Raw genomic sequence first — 6,000 nt, 5'->3', positions numbered from 1 at the left:
TTATCTAAGAATATCTGCATGGAAGAAGATAATAGAGGGGATTTATTTTTTTGCTGTAATTATCCTTACAGCCTTTTTGCTTTATGAAGAGTAATGATACACCATAACTAGAACATAAGTAATCATCTGCTTAGATAATAAAATTTGTGAAAATGCACTCTTCTGCTCTCTTTTTCTGACCATAAGACCTGGCACCAATCACCCAATATCTCTGGGAACTGTGACTAGGGGAAGGATCCATGACCAGTTCCTTTCAGGCTCATGCTGATTTCTTGCCAGTTGACAAGCCCTTTGAACAGATTGTGCTAGTCTGGTGCCAGATAGTTGCCTTTCAATTCCTGTTCCTGCAGTTTTCTTGCTTCCTGGGTATACACATCATGGTCTGAAATCCAAGGGAAGCTCATCAGGGCATTGGGAAACTTACCACAATTGGCAAGCCTGCAATGTGCATCTCAGCAAGCTCAAACTAACTGTAGGCTCTCCTGGTTGAGGGTCACTTAAATGGAGTCCAACAGAAAAACACTACTTCATTTTGAATTGAGTCCCTATGTTAATTATAGATCATCAGCAATATTTGTCAGAAAGTTGATGTCCTTTCCTGACATCTTGTTCAATTGTATGAATTCCTGAACATTCTTGTTCAATTGTACTTTTTATATTTTTAGCATTGTGTTATTTTGTTTTGTTCTGAAAACAAAAAAGTTTCACTTGTTTATTCCTATGCTTATAGGCCAGGACTAATTTAGACTGACACCTAGATAACCCATTTTATTCTCTTTTTAAGACTCCCAATTGGAGTCTTGTACTTTTTATATTTTTTTAAGACTCCCAATTGGCCTGGAATAAAAAAAAAAAAAAGATTAACAAAGATTCTTTGTCCAGTCACAGGGATCATCAATGTTGCAGTTTGAAAGCCAATTCCACATTGTTAATATAGAACAAAAGCTGAAACATGCTAGACAGCTTTTCTATTTAGGCATTAGCGCATAGTAGTATTACACTAAATAGGTGAATAGATGTACCATAACTTCTCTATATACCTGCCTCCTTTAGATACTAGTCATATATTTATTATGTGAACACAATTAAGAGACCACCATTAATCACCTTTACCCCGTCAATGTGCTATAATTTTATTTAATTTTTATTCATTATATTTATTTAATATCTTAATTTTAATTTAAATATATTTTAATATTTATATTAAATTTAAAATTTTTATTTAAATATTTTAATGTTATTTTAAATACAATTTTATTTTATTTTATTTTATTTTAATATTTTTCATTAATTTTTTTCTTTTTTATTATAATAATATTTATTTGACCAAAGTAGATTACATATCTTTCACAGTAATATTTAGGTACATATTAACATTGAGTTAGGGGAATTCCTATCACTAAAGTTGTCCTCCCTCCACCCCCGTTCCCAGCTGGCATCCCATATCCCCCTACCTTACCTCACAGGCTGCTAGTACAAGTGTTCCCCTCTGTATCTAGCTTGTTGTAGATTGATTATTGATTCTTTTTTAGTTGGCTTTAGATTTGGTGTTTTAGTCTGATCATTTTTATTACTACTTGGTGATCATACAACTGTTTGGTCTTGGTGCCCTCCATTATTTTCCCCTTAATTTGAGAGGTAGAACAAGATGGTTCAAGTTATGTGGTTCTGTTTGAAGAAAAGCAAAGCAATAAAATGGGGTAAAAATCAAACAAGCCAAAATGGGAGGAGTCCTCAATATCAGTTTGAGAGAAGAAAGGGAAAAAGAAAGAGAAACACCACAACAATACAAAAAGAAAATCAAACAAAAAATCCATGAGCACTACAGCAATAAAGAAAAGCACCACATAATAACCACAATCTTGAAATAAAAACAAAACAGGTGCAAAAAATGAAAATAACAACAATAACAAAACTGAAAAAAATAAATAAAATTATTTTTGCAGCTCTTTTTTCTGCATAAGCACAGTGAATATTGAGAAAATTAGAAAGATAATTCCCTTGGCCTAAGAGATACAGGGTTTCTCCACCCTTGAAGTGTACTGTCATGGGAATAACTACAGACTCCTTGCATATTCATTTACTCTCCCCTAGGTCTTTTTGTAGTGTATGGTTATTTAGTTAACCATAAATTACAAAGCTTTTTGTGATCATGTATGAGGCATACAATATTTCAGCACCAGTCTGTCCACCAGTGTCTACTTCCATTTAACTAATGCCCCTTCTGACTATTTTTGTCTCCCACCCATGAGTTTGCTTCTATGAGAGGTGCCCTTTAAAATATGTTTTTGCATTTGGTTTAAAGTACTGCTATTATAGAGATTTTGCAATACATTTTACCACCTTTGGGAATTTCTCTTTCCTACTGGTTGAACAGCTCCCTCCATCATAGTTGTAGCTCTCTCACTGTCCTATTCCCACATCTCACCTAAGTGGCAGTTTCTCACTGAAGATCAGTTCTCTGTTTCTATTGTACTTGGGTTTTCATTATTCCACTATATGTCTCTTTATGTTTTTTTATATCCTGTAGTTGTGAGAGATCACTTTGTATTGGTTCATCTTACTTTGGTCTCAATGAAGTTATTTTTTATTTTTTATTATAGTTTAGGTTAAAATATTTTTAAATAATACTTTATTTAAACACCTTGATTACAAACATGATTGTGGTTGGGTTTCTGTCATGTAAAGAACACCCCCATCACCAGTGCAGCATTCTCATCACCAATGTCCCAATTCTCCCTCCTCTTCACCCCACCACTGCCTGTACTCTACAAAAACTTTCTATTTCCCTCATACATTCTCATTGTTAGGATAGTTCTCAAAGTAGTTATTTCTCTAACTAAGCTCATCACTCTTTGTGGTGAGTTTCATGAGGTGAGCTGGAACTTCCAGACCTCCTCTCTTTTGTCTTTGAAAATTATTGCAAAAAATGTCTTTCATTTTTTTTAAAAACGTATATATGCGTGAGACCATTCTGCATCTTTCTCTCTGACTTATTTCGTTCAGCATAATAGATTCCATGTACATCCATGTATGGGAAAATTTCATGACTTCATTTCTTCTGACAGCTGCATAATATTCCATTGTGTATATGTACCATAGTTTCTTTAGCCATTCATCTGTTGAGGGGCATCTTGCCTGTTTCCATAGTCTTGCTATAGTAAATAGTGATGCAATGAATATAGGTGTAAGGATAGGTTTTTTTATAGTATTACGTTTCAAGGTTTTGCTTTGGTTTTGCTTGGTGAGTATACATGTACATGTTGTTTAGGCACATCTGGTGGTGGCGTTCAGAGCTTATTCTGGCTCTACATTCAAGGATCACTCCTGTGAGCTCCAGGGACCATATGAAATGCCAAAGATTGAAACCCTGGTATAGTCACATGCAAGGCAAATTCCCTATTCACAGTATTATAACTATAGCCCTTTGTTTAAAGTTGGTTTCTGAGCCAACTAGAAGTGCTCATTGAATACTCTTGGCTTTGTTATTCCTTTCTATCTCCCTTCCTTCTTATCCACCTTTTTTCCTACCTTCCTTCCAAACTCATTCAATTTCTTCTTTCTTCCTTCTTTCCTCCTCTCTCCGTTCCTTCTTTTCTCCTTCCTTCCTTTACTTTTTCTTTCTTTCTTTCTTTCTTTCTTTCTTTCTTTCTTTCTTTCTTTCTTTCTTTCTTTCTTTCTTTCTTTCTTTCTTTCTTTCTTTCTTTCTTTCTTTCTTTCTTCTTTCTTTCTTTCTTTCTTTCTTCTTTCTTTCTTTCTTTCTTTCTTTCTTTCTTTCTTTCTTTCTTTCTTTCTTTCTTTCTTTATTTCTTTCTTTCTTTCTTTCTTTCTTTCTCTCTCTCTTTCTCTCTTTCTTTCTCTTTCTTTCTCTCTCTCTCCCTCTCTCCCTCCCTCCCTCCCTCTCTCTCTCTCTCTCTCTCTCTCTTTCTTTCTTTCTTTCTTTCTTTCTTTCTTTCTTTCTTTCTTTCTTTCTTTCTTTCTTTCTTTCTTTCTTTCTTTCTTTCTTTCTTTCTTTCTTTCTTTCTTTCTTTCTTTCTTTCTTTCTTTTCTCTTCTAGTGTTAACTGCTCCTCTTTGTGTATAGCTTGTTGCAGATTGGGTATCAATTTTGTTGACTTTGACTTTGAGTTTGGTGTTTGAGTCTGATCAATTTTTATTTCCACTCAATATTCATACAACTGTTTGGTCTTAGTACCCTCCATTTATTTCCCCCCACAATTCATGAGGCAGAACAAGATTATTCATGTTATGTGGTTGGAAAAAAAAACAAAAAAATAAAAACAACAAAACAAATAAAACTGAGAGGATTTCTTCTAGTTTTTATAAATATCAATTTAAAAGAAGAAAGGGAAAAAGGAAAAACAAAACAAAAACAAAAACAAAGAAAAAAATCAGCATCTACAAAAAAAAAGAAAGAAAAAAGGCACCCATCTAGTAAAATCAACCACCATCATATAATAACCACGAAAACAAAAGTAAATAAAAATATTGAAATAATAAACAAAGAGGAAAGAAAAATAGAAAAGAAAAGAAAAAGAAAAACTGGTATGTCAAGACTTTGTGCCTTTTTTTGCACAGGCACAGTAAATATGGGGAAATAAGACAGGGAATTCTCTTGGCCTACGAGATACAGGGTTTCTTCGTCCTTGAAGCATACTGCCATAGGAAGGAATACAGGCTCTATACATGCTCATTTTCACACCCCAAGGTATTTTTATGGTGCCAAGAAACTTTCCACTCAGTTGTGGATGATGAAATCATGCCTCTGTAGCGAGATCTTGTTTTTTGCATATGTCATAGGATGAAGGCTAGAGTCTTTCTTTACTGTTCTAGTTCTGTTCCATCACTGTTGTTGTAGTCAGTCTTTTGTAATTATTGGTCTAGGTTTTTGCTCAGATCCTAGGACAAAGCCTAGAATATAATCTTTCAGTATGTTTCCAGTAGTTCTGGTCAGTCACAGTTGTCAAAGTCAGACCTCTGGAATTAAAGATCTTGGTTTTTGTATGAATCCTATGCCCACAATAGGTTCTGCTCAGTCATATTTGTCAAAGTGTGTCTTCTGTAGTTATCGATTTTGGTTTTTGCATAGGGCAAAGAATAACATGTCTCCTGATTGCATCATACCCTAAGGTGATAAGATAGGGAAACCCTCTCTTAGAACAAGTTGTTGCCATTTCCTCGTGTCAAGAGGTCATATCAAAACTGGTGCAAGTTGGTGCCAGAGCGGTATTAAGAATTTCTCAAGGAGGAGTTTGGTTTCTTGGTGCTGTTGCTGGTAATTGTGTTTGTTCTACATCTCATATCTGAGGTTCTGGATTGAACAGTAGTTGTCAAATCACATAAAGTCTAAGTTGGGTCCACATGACACATGTTCAGGGTGGGAGGGGTCCCTGTATTATAAAATGTATGGGTTCTTATCCCTAGTACATAACTTGTTTCTGTGCAAGGATTTTTCCTTTTTTAGAGTGCCTATGCAAAAGGGTATGGTGCCATATTATATTGTTCGTGCATTTGGGTGTAAGAATGGCAGGCTACACAATCTCTGTGCCCTGGTTTTGACCTGAGTTTTTATCCTAGGAAAGACTTTTTCTTATAGTTTTTGTGCCAAACACAACCAAAAGAGGTGAGATTATGAAAAATAATTATATATGTATATATTTTAAACTCATCTATAAAACATATTTATTGGTTATACTTTGGATATTTGTTTTAGATAACACTGTTGGTCTTGAGGATGACCTTAAGCACAGTGCTATAGGGACAATTCTGGTGGCGTGGAGAGTACCACATTGTGACAACTACTAAACCTGGGGTTTGTGAGTGCAAAGCATATACTCTAGCCATCTTGGATAGCTCCCCAAATCCATCTTTGACATTTTTTAACACATACACAGTGAATGTATACAGTATCTGCTTTGGAGTCTATATAGGCTCATTTGTAAACTGACATTTTTTCCTAAGTATAGATAACATGTAACTGGTTTGTTTTGCATTATATAAT

Source organism: Suncus etruscus, chromosome 8 (assembly GCF_024139225.1).
Source record: "Suncus etruscus isolate mSunEtr1 chromosome 8, mSunEtr1.pri.cur, whole genome shotgun sequence".
Lineage (NCBI taxonomy): Eukaryota > Metazoa > Chordata > Mammalia > Eulipotyphla > Soricidae > Suncus > Suncus etruscus.
The sequence above is the reverse complement of the archived record's forward strand: the minus strand, read 5'-3'. Positions refer to the sequence as shown.